Here is an 18,095-nt window from a genome sequence, read left to right on the forward strand (position 1 = left end):
GCGATGAATGGATCGCCCGGCACCTCGGCCAAGAGAAGCCAAAGTCTATGGTAGCCCTCACGACACTCATGACCCGCTTTTGCGTGGGCGAGGATAGCTGGCTAGCTCGCAGCAACAGCACATCCAGGAATCTGGGCACTCCGGATAACAAAGATGCCAACGGCAAACCACGACGCAACAAACACAAGCGCCACAAATATGGTGATAAAACCAATAATACGGTAGTTAATGCCGGGTTCAGGGTCTCAATGCCCGGTCAGCGGAAAGGGCCGCCCAAAAATGCAAATCCAGGTCCATCCAGTCTGGACCGCATACTCGCTCGTCAATGCCAAATTCATGGCACCCCAGAAACGCCAGCCACCCATACCAACAGAGAATGATGGGTCTTCAAACAAGCCGGCAAGGCAGGCGCCAAACACGAAGAGGGGTCTCAAAGCGACGATAGCGATGAAGAGCCCAGATTTCCGAACACAGGAGGGCAAAATAAATCCCCCCCCCCCCATACTCAATCGGTGAATGTGGTAAATACCACCCAAACGGCCCACTTGGACCAGATATACACCCTTAAGGTGGCGGCTCAACGGAACTTTCCATCCCACAATATAAGTTAGGGCCGGTCACCTTCAACCGCACGGATCGTCCGGTTAACGCCAATCGGGGCAATCCAGCCGCACTAATCCTCGACCCAATAGTAGACGGGTTCCACCTCACTCGGGTCCTTATGGACGGAGGTAGCAGTTTAAATCTGCTTTACCAGGATACAGTGCGCAAGATGGGCATCGATCAGTCAGTGATCAAACCCACTAAGGCCACTTTTAGAGGCATCATACCAGGTACAGAGGTCAGCTGTACAGGCTCCATTTCCCTCGAGGTAATCTTCGGATCACCAGAAAATTACCGTACCGAAGAGTTAATCTTCGAAATCGCCCCTTTCCGCAGTGACTATCAAGCACTACTCGGGCGAACCGCGCTCGCTCAATTCAACATGGTGCCACATTATGCCTACCCTGAGCTCAAAATGCCCGGTCCATGCGGCGTCATCATGGTTCATGGCAAGGCCGCCGAATTTTCCTTCGGCACCAACAAATACATCACTGCCTTAGCAGCAGGAACACCGAGCAGCACCTTAAAGCTGAACCTCAAGTCGACACCTAGGCTCCCGGGCACCGTCAAGGGGCTCCGAACTACTTTGTGGAAGGATACTCTGGCTCGTCCAGGGCTCAATTAAACACTCCGGCGAAGGCCACGACAGGCCGAACTCAGCGGCTCAACCGCCCTCCGGCACGCAAACATTTCTTATATTTCCTTCGCAGGTTCACCTTGGCACCGACCAGAACGGACTCCACAGAGGCAGCTCGAACGCGTCTGGGGATCCTTAGACATTCCCGCAGTGAACGTCCGGCTACAATACGGATCCGCACTCAACCTCTTCCCCCTGGTCACAGCAGGTTATGCTATCACAACTCCTTTTTTTATCAGATTACTTGTACCCATACGCATAGATGTATTATTCAAATACAACATGTGGATTTATATGACGTTTTACCGCTGATTATTTCTTATCAAAATCATTTCTTCAAATGGCATCTGTACACAGCGGTAGGCCCTAAATATGCCAGGGGCTTCGTCTTCCCCGTAACACGGCAATAAAAGTTCGAACACCTTCACGAAAGTTCGGCACCCCGAACTTATAGCATTATATGCATCAGCTCTAAATCATGTCTTGGGTCAATAGTTGGGTTTGCCCGGCTCCTATGTTTTGGTACCTTATGTTCCGCTATATTGGCTAAGGTAGCACTGGGAGAACTACTGCGTTTGTGTCCCGGTTCTTCCGGATGAGCACCTCAGTAGAGAAAGCCGAAAACTGACTGTCGTGATACGGCGAGAGCTGGTCAGCTGTTCGAGCGGTCACAAAATCTTTAAGGATTTCTCCCGCATAATGACATAACCAATGCAGCGTGTGATGGATCGGCTTTTTTCTTCGATCAGGCGCTTATAGAGCCCCTAGTACGGTCTTCCGAACACAAGGGGTTGCGCCGACCATACTAAAGCTCCTCTGGCTAAGTGAGAGTAATAAAGCCCTATAGTCTGATTGCCTGGTTCGTTGTGCTGAGCACCTCCCTTGGAAGACCCAAAACTGGGATAAAGAGTGCTCAGGTTTATCCTGAACATCCCTGTACTCCTTACGTGGGGGCAGAAGCCGACGACTGGCCAACTCTCAGCCTTAATATACAAAAGGCCGCACGAGAGGGTAAACTTTTATATAACAGGCGACATATCAACGACCTTGTTTAAACATTACAACGGACAACATGATCTGCATTCAGGGAAATATAATGTCCTTGGTACATAGCTCCGCCGCAAGGTAGGATCCTTTCAGGACACTCTTATAATATGATTCCGGCTTGCGGTGCTCCTTCCCCTCCGGCGGTCCTTCGGTCACCAGCTTTGCGGCATCCATCTTCCCCTAGTGCACCTTTGCAAGGGCGAAGGCCATTCACGCTCCTTCTATACAGACCGACCGCTTGATAACGTCAAGTCGAGGGCAAGCGCTTATAAGCCGCCTTACGAGCCCGAAGTAGCTGCTTGGAATCGGTTCGGCAGGCCATAGTCGGATAACCACATCTTTCATGGCTAGTTCCGCCGCCTTATGCAGCTCGATCAGCTGTTTCAGTTGATCGACAAAAGGCACCAGATAATTCGGTGCCAAATACTGAGACCAAAAAAGCTTATCGGTGGTGTTCCTTCCTTCGGCTTGGTAGAAGTGAGCGGCATCTGATATGCTGTGCGATAGCTCGGCAAATACACCTGGGAAGTCCAGATTCACAATCAGAAACATAGTTTTCCCTTCAAATATTTTATTTACATGGGAAAAGCTTACCCGTCGCGATCTTCCTCACCTCTTGGATCCCATGCAGCGCGCTTTGGGTTTCCCCCTGGGCGTCGCTTGTGGCTTGGCGCGCCTTGGTGAGTTCGGACTCTTTCTCCGTTAAACTCTGCTCCAAGGCCTCGCATTTATTTACGGCCTCTTGCAGCTCCTTCTCAGCTTTAATAACTCTGGCTTCGTGTTTCTCACGAAGAGCCCGCTCCGTGGCCACCTTTTTCTCGGCCTCGGCAACGGCCCTTTTGAGGGCCTCGACTTCGGTCATAACTCCTAGCGCAAAATATGCGGCTTATTTCATACCGAACATTTATTTCACAATAAATGCACATCATGCTGGTGCATACCTTGTTTATCCCTCAACTGCATTTTCAATTGGCCAATTTCTTCTCTGGCCCGCTCCAGAATCTGATTCAGTCCGGCAATCTCCGTAGTATGAGAGGCAGCAGCCGCCACAGGTATCTGCTTGAAACAGGAGAGAAATCAATGTCATTTAGTGAGTCTTCCTGAGATCATGAATTCGATCCCCTGCCCGGTTCTTTCTTTCACCGAACAGTGTATCAGGGGCTACTATCTATACTATGACACTCTTCGATAACTCATAAAACATACCTCAAAGCCTTTTATAAGACTGATACATGCTTCGTTCAGTCCACTCTCGGTCGACTGAATTTTCTCAATCACCGCGCCCATCAGGACACGGTGTTCATCAACGACGGAGGCATCTCGTAGCGCCACCAACAAAGCATCCGACACTTTTGGACGGACAGAGGTTGCCGGCGGAATAGGCATGCCCTCTCCGGTTGAAGGAGGTTGCCTTCTTGATTCTGAAGCCGTACAGGTCTCTGGAATCGCATCCGGTAGGGAGCCAAACTCAGAATTGCCCCTATCGTCAGACCCCATGGGAATCTTTTTCCCCACATGTCCGGCCCCTGCGATTCGACCTCCAGGCGCCGCCTTCACGGTTTTTTCCTTTCCTCCTTGGCCGGGGTCCTTTTGGGACGAGGCCTCGGTGTTTGGCACCTTCTTGGAGGAAGGGTCCTTCGGGGGCGTCCCGCTCTCCACAGCGTTTGAGCTCAGTAGGTCCTCCGATGAGGATTGTCCGGTACAGGACCTCACCGGACTACAAGAAATATACGGCTAAGGTTAAAATACTAAGCCATGATGAGTCCGGACGCTTAAACGTACTTGGATTTTATATACTCACGAGTTCACCAGGGGCTGGGCCCTGGGATCCCATGCCGGACCGCTGTCGGCGGCGGCAGGAGACTCCTCTTGACGGGGAATCTTTCCTCTTTTGGGTAGTTCGGACTCCAAGGATGTGGAGGTCGTCCTCTTCCTTCTTCCCTCCACAGGGGATTCATCTTCCTCCTCCTTTTCATCCTCTTAGAAGGTGGAATGGGCGTCAGAACCTTCGGGTATTGTGCCCGAAGTGCCGCGACGACGAAGGCCGCCCCGGGTCTTTTTAGCCTCCTTCTCGGCCGTCTTCTTCGGCACCTTGTAAGGCGTCGGGACCAGCATCTTCGTCACAAGTGGGATGGCCGGGTCTTCAGGCAGTGGGGCCAAACAATGGATCCGCTCCGCCTTCTTTGTCTAGCTCTCGAAAAGTTGAATGAACACGCGTTAAGCGCTTCCTTTGGGTCATGCGGATAGAAAAGTTTGATAAACTCACCGAACTTGCAGGGCGGGACTATTGGTACTCGCGGTCTTTGGCGGAGTCCGGCCATGATTTGATGGACCTAAAAAGCACCTTCCAAGTGTCCTCGTGCGAAGAGCCGAAGAGCCTTCACAAGGTTTGGTGCCTGGATGGATCAAACTCCCATAGATTGCAAGTCCGATGTTGACAAGGCAGTATCCGGCGGACTAACATCACCTGGACTACATCGATGAGTTCAATGCTCTTATCTCCCCTATCTTTAATGCGCATCTGGAGCATTGATAGTTCGTCGGACGAGGACCAATCCAGTCCTTTCTTGACCCAGGACGTAAGCCGCAGAGGGGCGCTGGATCGAAACTCGAGAGAAGTGGCCCGTTCCTTACCGCTCGGCTCAGTGATGTAAAACCACTGTTGTTTCCACTCCTTGACAGAATCATTAAAGGTTCCCGTTGGCCATATGACGTTGGGCATCTTGCTCACCATAGCGCCCCTGCACTCGGCGTGCTCGCCGCCCACCACCTTGGGCTTCACATTAAAGACCTTCAGCCATAAACCGAAGTGTGGCGAAACACGGGGAAAAGCCTCGCACACCACAATGAATGTCGAGATGCTGAGGAAGGAATTAGGGGACAGATCGTGAAGATCGATCCCATAATAGTACATGATACTGCGAACGAATGGGTCGAGGGGAAATCCTAGCACGCGGACAAAGTGAGGGAGGAATACAACCCTCTCGTGGGGTTCCGGAGTGGGGACGATCTGTCCCGCCGTCGGGAGACGGTGGCCGGTTTTCTTGGCCAGATACCCGGCCTCCCGAAGCTTTTTGATATCCTTCTCTCGGACGGTAGAGGTCATCCATTTGCCTCCTGCTCCGGATCCAGACATCTTTGGAAGACCTTTTGTGGGTAGAGGAGGTGAACGCTCGCGCGTTGGAGCCTGAGCAGAATGGAATGAGTTGGGAAGAAGGTATGGGCAAAGAGGGTGAATTCTTGTCCCTTTATAAGGGTGGAAGAGGCGATGCGCCTCCCCCTCGCCTGGAAAAACCTCTTATTCCCCCATGCGCCGTAAGTAAAGGTGTGGTTGGGTTACCCGCGTATGTATTGATGAGAATACCGTAATAAGGGGGACACGATCTCTCCTTTGACAAAACGTGTCAAGAAAACCGCCTCGCGATATGTGCGGTGCTGGTTGAGAAAAACGATTCGAATAATGACCGGGCCATGGCGTGATGTCGTGCTGTCAAAACGTGTTAGCAGATTAGATTTGTGGAAATATTATTCTCTCTAAGGTGGTATGTGGAACTTGTTTTGCAGAGCCGGACACTATCCTTGTGTTCAAAATCTTCCATGGAGTATTCGGAGGAGGAACCCGCCTTGCAATGCCGAAGACAATACTATGCGCCGGACTCATTGTCATTGAAGCCTGGTTCAGGGGCTACTGATGGAGTCCTGGATTAGGGGGTCTCCGGACAGCCGGACTATATCCTTTGGCCGGACTGTTGGACTATGAAGATACAAGATTGAAGACTTCGTCCCGTGTCCGGATGGGACTCTCCTTGGCGTGGAAGGCAAGGTAGGCAATATGGATATGTAGATCTCCTCCCTTGTAATCGACTCTGTGTAACCCTAGCCCCCTCGGTGTCTATATAAACCGGAGGGTTTAGTTCGTAGGTATCATACCATAGGATAGCTTCTAGGGTTTAGCCTCTACGATCTCGTGGTAGATCAACTCTTGTAATACTCATATCATCAAGAACAATCAAGCAGGACGTAGGGTATTACCTCCATCAAGAGGGCCCGAACCTGGGTAAACATCGTGTCCCCTGCCTCCTGTTACCATCCACCTTAGACGCACAGTTTGGGACCCCCTACCCGAGATCCGCTGGTTTTGACACCGACAGGGCCCAACCATATCCAGCCCCCAAGTTGCAAACGGCCAAGTGATTGGAATCATCCTTAATTCTTGAGCCGGAACATGAGCGCAGCGTGCAAACTTCTGGCAACCATCACACCTCTTTACCAAATCCTTAGCATCAGCATGAGCCGTCAACCAATAGAAGTTGTGACGAAAAGCCTTAGCTACAAAGGATTTTGAACCGGCGTGGTGACCACAATCTCCTTCGTGGATCTCACGCAAAATCTCACATCCTTCTTGAGGAGACACATAACGCTGAAACGCTCCTGTTACACTACAATTATGTAACTCCCCATTGATAATGGTCATTGACTTGGATCACCGGATTATCTGCCTGGCTAAGGCTTCGTCCTCCGGTAACTCGCCCCAGTTCATATACGCCAAGTATGGGACCGTCCAATCCGGGATAACATGAAGAGTTGCACTTAACCGAGCCTCCGGGTTAGGAACAGCCAAATCCTCCTCCATAGGTAACTTGACCGACGGGTTATGCAAAACATCCAGAAAAACATTGGGTGGAACCGGTTTACGTTGGGAACCCAAACAGCTTAAAGCGTCCGCCGCTTCATTCTTTCGCCGGTCCACATGGTCGACTTGATAGCCCTTGAAATGACCTGCAACAATATCTACTTCCTGACAATATGCTGCCATGAGTGGATCCTTGGAATCCCAAGTGCCAGACACTTGTTGAGCTACCAGGTCCGAGTCGCCAAAGCACTTAACCCGGCTTAAAATCATCTCCTTAGCCATCCGAAGACCATGGAGCAAGGCCTCATATTCAGCTACATTGTTAGTGTAAGGGAACATTAAATGGAGAACATAACAAAACTTATCACCTTGTGGGGAAGTTAATACGACTCCATCCCCCGTGCCCTCCAATTGTCTGGACCCATCAAAATGAATGGTCCAATAAGTGTTATCTAGCTTTTCCTCTGGTGCCTGCAACTCTGTCCAGTCGTTGATGAAATCCACAAGTGCTTGGGACTTGATTGTTGTGCGAGGCATATATTTTAACCCGTGAGGTCCAAGCTCAATGGTCCATTTGGCAACCCGGCCAGTTGCTTCCCTGTTTTGGATGATATCCCCCAAGGGGGCAGAACTGACCATAGTGATAGGATGACCCTGAAAATACTGCTTGAGCTTCTGGCTTGCCATGAAAACTCCATACACCAGTTTCTGCCAATGTGGGTACCTCTGCTTGGACTCAATAAGCACCTCACTGATATAATAAACCGGCCGTTGAACGGGATACTCCTTTCCGGCCTCCTTGCGCTCCACAACAATAGCCACACTAACAGCCCGGGCATTAGCAGCCACATATAACAATAAGGGCTCTTTATCAACAGGAGCAGCAAGGATAGGCGGCTCAGCTAGCTGTCACTTTAAACTCTCAAAGGTTTCATTGGAGGCATCACTCCAAATGAAATGGTCTATCTTCTTCATCATCTGATAATGAGGGATTGCCTTTTCTCCCAAATGGCTGATAAACCGGCTCAATGATGCAATACGACCCGCCAGACGCTGAACATCGTTAATACACGCCGGTTTAGCCAGAGACGTAATAGCTTTGATCTTCTCCAGATTAGCTTCAATGCCCCTGTTAGACACCAGAAAACCCAAGAGCTTGCCTGCCGGTACACCAAAGACACATTTGGCCGGATTAAGCATCATCTTATAAACCCGGGGGTTATCAAAAGTCTCCTTCAAGTCATCTATTAATGTTTCCTCCTTTCTGAACTTTACCACAATATCATCCACATAAGCATGAACATTGCGCCCAATCTGATTATGAAGACAATTCTGTACACAACACTGATAAGTCGCCTGGGCACTCTTGAGCCCAAAAGGCATAGATACGTAGCAGAAGGCTCCAAAGGGAGTTATAAAAGTTGTCTTCTCCTGGTCCTTGACTGCCATTTTGATCTAATGATAATCAGAATAAGTGTCTAGAAAACACAAATGGTCACAACCCGCCGTAGCATCAATGATTTGATCAATACGAGGGAGAGCAAAGGGATCAGCTGGACAGGCCTTGTTCAAATCTGTGTAGTCCACACACATATGCCAAGTACCGTTCTTCTTAAGTACCAGCACCGGATTAGCTAGCCACTCAGGGTGGAAGACCTCCACAATAAACCCTACTGCCAAAAGCCGGGCTACCTCCTCACCAATAGCCTTGCGCCTTTCTTCATTGAAGGTGTGGAGAAACTGCCTGACCGGTTTAAACTTAGGATCTATATTAAGAGTGTGCTCAGCGAGTTCCCTCGGTACACCTGGCATATCAGAAGGTTTCCATGCAAAGATGTCCCGGTTCTCACGAATGAACTCGATGAACGCGCTTTCCTATTCCGGATCCAGGTTAGCACTGATGCTGAACTACCTGGATGAATCGCCAGGAACAAAGTCAACCAGCTTAGTCTCCTCAGCCGATTTAAACTTCAAAGCCGGATCATGCTCTGTAGTTGGCTTTTTCAGAGAAGTCATATCCGCCGGATCAACATTGTCTTTGTAGAACTTCAACTCCTCTGTTGCACAGACCGACTCAGCATAGGCCGCATCACCTTCTTCACATTCCAAAGCAATCTTTCGGCTCCCATGCACTGTGATGGTCCCCTTATGACCCGGCATCTTAAGCTGCAGATAAACATAACAGGGCCTTGCCATGAACTTAGCATAAGCCGGCCGTCCAAACAGGGCATGATATGGGCTCTTGATTTTCACCACTTCAAAAGTCAATGTTTCTGACCTTGAATCATGATCATCTCCAAAAGCAACCTCTAGAGCTATCTTACCAACTGGGTATGCCGATTTACCAGGCACCACACCATGAAAAACGGTTTTCGACGGTTTAAGACTTTTATCTGTCAACCCCATGCGACGGATGGTTTCATAATAAAGGATATTGATACTGCTCCCTCCATCCATGAGTACCTTGGTGAACTTGTACCCCCCAACCTGAGGTGCCACCACTAATGCTAGGTGACCCGGATTATCAACTCGGGGTGGACGATCCTCTCGACTCCACAAAATGGGTTGTTCAGACTAGCGCAGATAACGGGGCACTGCCGGTTCAACGGAGTTTACTGCCCTTTTATGAAGCTTCTGATCGCGCTTACACAAACTAGTGGTGAAGACATGGTACTGCCCACTATTCAACTGCTTCGGATTACTCTGATAACCCGATTGTTGCTGTTGCTGACTCCCCTGATGATTATAGCCGCCCTGGTTACGCCGACTGCCTTGATTTCCATGTCAGGTTTGGTTGCCTTGAAATCCTGAACCGGAGCTGCCACCACGATAACCCGGCCCATGAGAACCGCCTCCTGAACCGCCGGGCGGTCCATGGTCGTATTGGAAAAAATTGAATTTTTTAATTCCCGCATAATAAAGCAATCTTTCCAAAGGTGCATAGCTGGCCTTTCTTTCGACCCGTGCTTTGGGCAAGGCTGGTTTAACAGGCGCTCAAGATTGGGACCTGATCCTCCACCCCGCTGGGGCGGTTTTCCCTTACGGTGCTGACCATTATCCTGGGTGTTGGTGTTAGCCACAAAGTCCAAGCTATTATCCGCCTTCCGCTTATCGTTGCTTCCATGACCCGCCGGGTTATGCTGCTACCCCTTGGTACTGCCATTCTTCTTTCCCTTCCCCGGCCTTTCATCCTCAGACTCAGGGTCCTTGGTACTATCCGAGTCGGCATACTTAACCAGAGCTGCCATAAGCTTGTCATTGAAGTGACGCTTGAGTCTTTCCAACTTCAGTTTCAAAGGCGTAAACCGGCAATTGCCTTCCAATGTTAAGACTGCCGTATCAGCATTGATGCGGTCTGATGAATGCAGAATAGCTGAGACTCGCTTTACCCAATGGGTTGTAGACTCCCCCTCCTCTTGAACACAGGCGGCTAAGTCTACGATTGACATGAGCTACTTGCACGTATCATTGAAATTCTGGATAAACCGGCTTTTTAACTCAGCCCATGACCCAACGGAGTAAGCTGGTAAACTTTTCAGCCAGGTACGAGTTGTCCCTTCCAGCATCATGGTGAAGTACTTAGCACATGCCACATCATCCACATCCAGCATCTCCATTGCCATCTCATAGCTCTCGACCCATGATTCGGGGGGTAAATCGGTAGTGTAATTGGGCACCTTACGAGGACCCTTGAAATCCTTGGGCAGCCGCACGTTGCGTAAGGCCGGGGTGAGACACGGCACCCCCAAAGAATTGAAAACCACACCTGGATCCACCGAAGTGGTTGGACGAACCAGAGTAAGCTGACGGGCCGCGTATTGCGCTGCTAACTCGGCTTCTCGACGTGCTCTACCATGATCCACCACATCCCGGGCATTAGCACCGCCGCCCGCCGGGTTATGCCCTCGCGGCGGGTTACGGTTTCACACACTGCTTGACATAGCCGGTTCATCAATATGCCTGATGTTGCTCCGACTTGGGCGGGGGGTGGAATGAATCCTCTCGCGACTGTACGAATAAGCCTGTTGTTGGGTCAAAGATGTCTGTAGGAGCTCTCTAGCCCGTCGTGTTTCAACCGCTATTGGAGACTCGCCTTCAATCGGGAGAGTTGCCAATCATGAGGCGGCGGCAACGATGTTATCCAACGGGTTAGAATAATGACTCGGAGGTGTTGAGACGTGATGTGACAGGACATTGTTTTGATGAGGCGGATCCATCGTACGTGGCTGAACCGGCTCCCCCGTTCCAGGTGCCTCTACCCGGTTTACCACTGGCTGGTTACTGGTTCCTGCCCCTGGCGTATTAAAAAGATTCCTTCCCTCGTAAACCGGTGGCAGGTGAGACCGATTCCTTCTTCTCATCCTGGTGTTCTGATCCAGCATAAGCCGATAAGCCTGTGCCTCTAACTCGGCCCGCTATGCGGCCATCCTGGTGTTCTCTGCTGCCAGATCTACCTTAGCTTGAGCTATTTGATCCTTCACCTTTGCAATTTCTGCGTCATGTTGATCCTGATCTGCCGGATTAACCTCAGTTGCCAGCAATGTTGCCAAAGTGTTGAATAAATCAGACAAAACCTGAACCGGCGTTGGCGCGGGGCCTCCTGCCCCAGTGGGTGTTGCAGCTACTGAACCGGAAATCATTGCCGTTGCGGTAGAAGAATGTTGCACCGACTGCGTACCAGCCATGAAAATTGCAACTCGGCTCGGCGGATCAGAGAGGTCCGGAATACTGTCGCCATCGGAACCGCCACCAATCTGGCCATCATGCAGCTGATACAACGATTCAGTTTCTCCGGTTGAAGACTCGTCATCAGAGTAAACGACGGTTTCGCCACCAGATACGATCTATCCTCAGATTCCACTCCATGGATGACTCCCACGAAGGCATGCTTTACGGTAGGCTGAACTTGGGCAGGTCTTGCACGCTGAGCCGTCTCGACGATGTCGGTGCAGATGTCCGACTCAGGGCCCGGTTCGTCGATCTTGCCAATGAAGACGTGTATTCCGCCAAAGGGGACCCAGTACCCGTACTCGATCGAGCCAGCCTCGGGGCCCCAGCCTGCGAAGTCGATGTAGAGCTTGCCACGACGACTCTTGGTCATCCGGCCCATGGTGTATCCCTTGAGTCCTTCGAAGCTGCCCTTCAAGAACTGGAAACCATCGTGCGATAGCCCCACGGTGGGCGCCAACTGTCGTGGTTTTGTCACGGCAGATGTCCTATTGAGAGGACTTAGTCGTGGAGCCATCGTGATGAGTTAGCTTAAAGGGGTTAAAGCGGAACAAGAGACGTGAGGAATTATACTGGTTCGGCCCCTTACGGTGAAGGTAAAAGCCTACTCCAGTTGTGATGGAATTGCTAGGGTTTCGATGATCAGGGAGCGAATCCTCTTTGCCTGGCTCTCGAGTTATTGTTTGTTGTCCCTAAACCGCCGCCGGGTCGTTCCTTTATATACACAGGTTGACGCCCGGCGGTTTACAGAATCCCGAGGCCGGCTCATAGACGTATCCGGCTCGGTTTCTACCTTTCCTTGTCTTACAACATAAGTTACATATCATATGGCGGTTTATGTCTACGGGCCCTAATCCGCCCTTGGGCCCTGGGTCTTCATATTAGATCTCCTCCGTAAAGCGCCATACTTCTTGTCTTCATGGGCTTTACACATGACTAACTCATTGTGGGCATAACCCGGCCCCTCATGGCCGGTTTATACTTAGTAGTAATATCCCCAACACTAGCTGCTGATAGTCTTCGTGCTTTCACTTTATTGCTTACTTGACTATGGCCTGTCTAGTGTAGTTTACCTTCCGTTGTATATCAATAGGTTCATTTCTATAGTTTGTCTTCAAATACCTCGTGTTTTGAAGACTTTCATAAAAATCGCCTATTCACCCCCCCCCCCCCCCTCTAGTCGATAACTAGCACTTTCACTAGCAACCCAGAAGATCAACGTCTCTTGTTGGCAAGTAATGTTTTGAGGCTGGAAGAGATTTATCTCAACTCTCATAGGTTTCAGTCAAGCATCAGAGAAACATAAGTTTCAAAACGCTCTACCCCTCTTGATAGTACGGTAGTCCTATGACTCAAATAAGAGAAAAAGGTGTACCAAAGAAAATTCTACGTATTCTCTCCCGTCTTCTTTCTTATTGACTGTAGTAACACGCATGGACCGGGTACTAATACAATTGCTTCACGTCGGGAATTTTTAGGGGTCACTTCCCTCACGCAATATCTTTGACAACAATCTTCTTCTGCAACGTAGATGATTACCTTTCGAGTTTATAGCAAACTCCTTAGTACTTTTGGGACCTAATTTCTCTACGCACTAGCAAGCATATTATTCATTTACTGATTCTGTCAACAATCTCCAAAACATAAGGAGGCAAATTATTGCACCAACATGCACTACGACACACCCTAATCCTTTGGATACCACTTATATGCTCCTCATGTGTTAAAGATTAGACAACCCGTCAATACAAATCAAGAACACATAGGGGATAGGAGACCCCTTGCCTTCAACCCGGGTTGGGGTAAAAAGTTCTTTCTTATATGTATTAAACCTAACATGGTAGTTGACATTAATAACACAATACATGATCAAATTCACCAAGTTATCATTGGACCCCAGCTTCACCATCATGTCTTGTAAAAAGGCGAGGTAATATCACCGGGAGTCAAAGAACTTGCGCTCGATGTTCAGTTTGGTGCTAAAACTTTAAGAATATGGATTTGTGGTTATCCAACTTGCGTTCCCATGCAAATACGACCACTTCTCTCGTATACAGCCATATGGCATGTCCACTTGGTGCGCCAGCCTAGCGGAGGTCCACATATCAATGGTTGGGAGTGCACAAAGTGTTGGGTGACCATAGCACGCCAGATTTTTTGCAGAAAACACTCACAATTTTTATTTAATTGCACATGTTTTTTTGCGCACAAAAAGTGGTGTGCTATGGTCACCCAACATTTTGTGCACTCCCAACCATTGACATGTGGACCTCCACCAGGCGCACCAAGTGGACAGGCCATACGGCTGTATACGAGAGAAGTGACCTTATTTGCATAGGAACGCAAGTTGAATGGCCACAAATCCGTATTTTTAAAGTTTTAGCACCAAACTAAACATCGAGCGCAAATTTTATGACTCCCGATGATATTACCTCTAAAAAGTCCATTCAGCATGGTTACCAATTAAAAATGCCTCCTAAAAGGACAATGCTAGCATGGTCGTAAGCCTTGTACATATCCAACTTTACTGCACACACACCCCATTATTTCCTTGTCTGTGATTATTTATTGCATGGAAACATACATAGTAAGTCACTAACATATTATCAGTAGTTATACCTAGCCCGACCCAGCCTGGCCCGACCGATCCAATCTCGCCCGCAGTCCGGGCCTGGTCCTAGGTTTTGAGCCCGAAGGCCGGGCCAGGGCTTGCCATATTTGTGATTTAGGGAAGAGGCCCGGCCCAAGACTCAGCGGGCTTTTCTAGTGACGGGCCAGGCTTGGGCCTGAATTCTAGCCCTGACACCCAGGCCGGGCCGGCCTGGGCCTAGGTTTTCTACTTCGGGCTTTGTTAGGCCTGCCTGAAGCCCAGCCAGCCCGACGGATGGCCAGGTATATCAGTAGTCATTCGTCCCGGAACTCTGAGTCAAAGAAATCATTTCTTGAAGTAAACCTTTCAACCTGTTGCATATCAGTGATGTACTCGGTTCGGGCCGATTCTCACGTGGCCTGTTGACGAACAATGAAAAAGCATACCATTTGTACTATAACTTGTGAAGGAAAAAATATTGAAGAAATGAATTCCAGATATCAAGTTTTTTTTTTTGCGTGGATAAATTTCAGATAAAAGTTAGCCAAGCCAGATATCACAACCAGACATTTCTAGAGTATAACGACATTTCTGGAGCTGATATGACAACAACTAATGCCTTCAAAGGTCAACAGCTGGATGCCATCAAACTTTTTTACATCCTCATGTGCATCTAGCATATGATTTGGCTAGTCACCAAGAGAATATGAATGAAAATACTGACAATATGAATGCAAATAGTGACAGTATGAATCCTCCTGTGCATCAAACATAAGGCATATGAATGCAAATAAACAAGTTCAAACAACTGGGTTAATAAGGCACCAAGAACACAATGCTGGTTGGAGGTGCCTTACAAATTATACCATCAGAAAATGTTCATCTAGGCCAAACAGATCCATAGCGTTTGTATAACATGGTAGAACACGCTTCTTCAAATTAACTTCTCATAAAACTAGGTGCATGTATCCAACAAAGCTAAACTTTCTCTGAAAAGGTAGTTTGGTTCACCAAAGAATTAGGAAATTTTCAAACTTATTAGAAAACTCAAGCTAAATGAAGCTTGGCAACGAATTAAAATGACAGTTAGCAGCTCTGTGACAAGTTAGATCTTAGAAGTGCCCGGAACAGGACTGGAAGTGCTCTCATGACAGGCAAGCCACTTCTTCCTTCACGGACTGAACATGAGACTTCAGTGATTAACACACAATCATTCCATCATGCAGTGGCACAAAACTGGATGTTGACATTCCTGGAAGCTTTTCTGAACTTCAACACCCTGCGCCTGAACTTGGCCTGCTCAAGGCCATCCATGGAAGGCACAATTGTCATCATCTCCAACATCTGCGCCTTCTTGAGCAGAAGCTTAACCAGATCCAATCCACTCTTGCTCTCATCAATGTACTCCATCCTAATTTCCCTGAGATTCCTGACGATCATCCCTCTACCACCAATAACACGATACTGAACTTCACTGTCGCTGCACCGTCTCCGCTTGGACTGCGATGGCTGCAACAACAAGCAATCACATCATCGGCATTAACATCATTTCATTGCAGCAGAGTTACCACAACAGTAGATAGAAGAACTCAAGGATGTATATCTCACCACGACCGACACAGAAAGTTCTTGCACATTGGGGCAACTCGTAAGCAATGGTGCAATGGACAAAGCACCTTCTTCCCTCCTCTCTATTATGCATGCCAAGCGTCTCACCTTGTCCAGCCGCACCTTGGACCATTCCTCAGGATGCGCAAATTGCTTCAAATTATTCACATCTAGGTGGTTAGATTTCTGAAACATCAATTATTACTTCACAAGATGAAGAAGTTCTGTATAATATACCTCAATACACCAGGGCGAAAGCACTAGGCTCCGTACGTTTCCAACCAACGCAAGCAGCTCTCTGAGATTAGGCTCCAGGAGAGCTTGTGGCTTCTCAATGGCCAGAACGGCTTCGTCCAAGGAATCGGCGCCATTAATCATGTGTCTGTTCGCCATCGCACCCGAGTAGCGGAGAGTGCGCAACGCCGGCATCTCAGCAATGGCAATAGACGACTGCTCCGTCCACGAACAGCTGGCGATGTCAAGCGAGCAAAGCTGCGGCGCGCCGGCTAGTCGGAGTGCACCGATGTGGCACTGTTCAAGGATCAGGCAGCTGAGCTGCGTGCAATGAGAGCAGAGGTCTTCGAAGAAGTCACCGCAGCCAACGAGCGAGACGGAGGAGAGGTGAAGGCGGGAGAGGCGGGAGAGGCGGGTGAGGGGGCAGAGGGAAGGGAGCGGAAGGGCGTTGTGGTCGAGGCGAAGGGTGAGCGACGTGAGGTCGGTGCAGGCGATGAGGGAGGGAGGGAGCACGGCGAGGCGGGAGCGAGGGAGGTGGAGCTCCAGCTGCTCGACGCCTCGCGCCGCGGCGGCGGCGAGCCAGGAGGCGACGTGGCTGGCCGCGGAGGCGGCGAAGGCCTGGTCGAAGAAGCCGTCGAGCGCGAGGCAGAGGCGGCGGAGCGGGTGGCGCCGCGAGCCCGCGAGCGCAGCGGTGGCCGCGGCCGCGAAGGCCGCCCTGCGGCGGGGCGCGGCGGGGAACGCCGCGGCGAAGTCGAGGTCGAGCGCCGGCGCGGCGGCCACCGGCGCGAGATGGCGGACGCGGCGACGGCGGACCTGAAGGGCAGCTTGGAGACGATCAGCCCGAGCACCGCGTCGGGGAACGCCTCGAACGGGTCGACGCCGCCGCCGCTGCCCTCGCGGGCGGCGGCCTAGGCGTTCGCGTAGGTGAGCCCCGCGGCGTGGTTGGGTATCAAGTGCTTGGTGCGCATGGCGGCCCCGGCGATCGGAAGAGGGTTTTTCTCGGAACGAATATCGAAGGCGGCGGCGTCGGAACCGAGGCGCGGCGGCTTTAATGGCTTCTCCGAGGGCGGCTAGCAGTCATGGCGTGCCGTGGCGGCGAGCAGGAATGAATGGCCGGCGTGACGAACAAATCGCCAAAATCGTGGGTTTCTGGCTTGGTTTCCGCGTCGCGGCCGTGCGCAGCGCGTGGGGGTTTCTCTTTATCCAATCCGGGGATGGCGCGGGACGTGGAGGCCTGGGTAGGGTAGGGCCTTGCGGCTGCGGAGAAATTTCCCTTTTGTTTTCAGCAAGGCAGGCACGCGTACAAACAAAAAGGTTTCCGCTGCGGCGCACCTTGGTTTTGGACGCTAGTTTTGGGGTCGGTTTGGACTCTGGGCTGCAGCGCTCACCTGGATCACGAAGCAACCTCGGTTGCTGGACACGTTTGAACCTGGGAAACGTTATCTGGCGAACGTTCGCCAGGGTCCTAATCCTGGCGAACACCGCCAGTTTTCTTCAAAACCTCCTTGCAAATTAAGCAAATTGCCATGGCAGTTTTACAAAATGCCACCCCAGCTATGGGGGTCCTTGAACTTTGAAAAATCTCTGCTCGTATTGAACATATTGCAATCGCACTGAAGATGGCAAAAATCGTGGAGTCAATTCTGCCGCAGAAGGCAGAAGATGTTTATTGCGAGCATTATTGACAGAGATACAACATTGCCATCAGTTACCCATTTGATGTCTACATTTTCAGTTCCTTTCCCTGCCTCATTCAATCCTCCTGCTGTTCCAGTTTATAAGATCACCCTTTATGAGATTTAACTTTGACCATGAATTAGACCGATAACATACAAAATAATGTGACTTCAAAGTCATACCATTAGAAACAATTTTCTAATACAGATCCAGTGGTACATCTTTGGTGACAAGAACATCAACTTACTACTATGCCAACAAGATCAACTTACTAAGACCTTTTCCCCACAAAAGAAAAAATTAACTTAATATTACCTCTATATCAAAATATAAGACGT

At 50.0% G+C, this 18,095-nt stretch overlaps 1 pseudogene; it reads right to left on the reverse strand.

Annotated features, from left to right (window-relative positions):
- Positions 1-15,122: 15,122 nt before the first annotated feature.
- On the reverse strand, positions 15,123-18,050 carry LOC123128055 (F-box/LRR-repeat protein At1g06630-like; annotated as a pseudogene).
- Between the last annotated feature and the right edge of the window lie 45 nt (positions 18,051-18,095).

The sequence above is a fragment of the Triticum aestivum genome, chromosome 6A (assembly GCF_018294505.1).
Source record: "Triticum aestivum cultivar Chinese Spring chromosome 6A, IWGSC CS RefSeq v2.1, whole genome shotgun sequence".
NCBI classification, from domain to species: Eukaryota; Viridiplantae; Streptophyta; class Magnoliopsida; order Poales; family Poaceae; genus Triticum; species Triticum aestivum.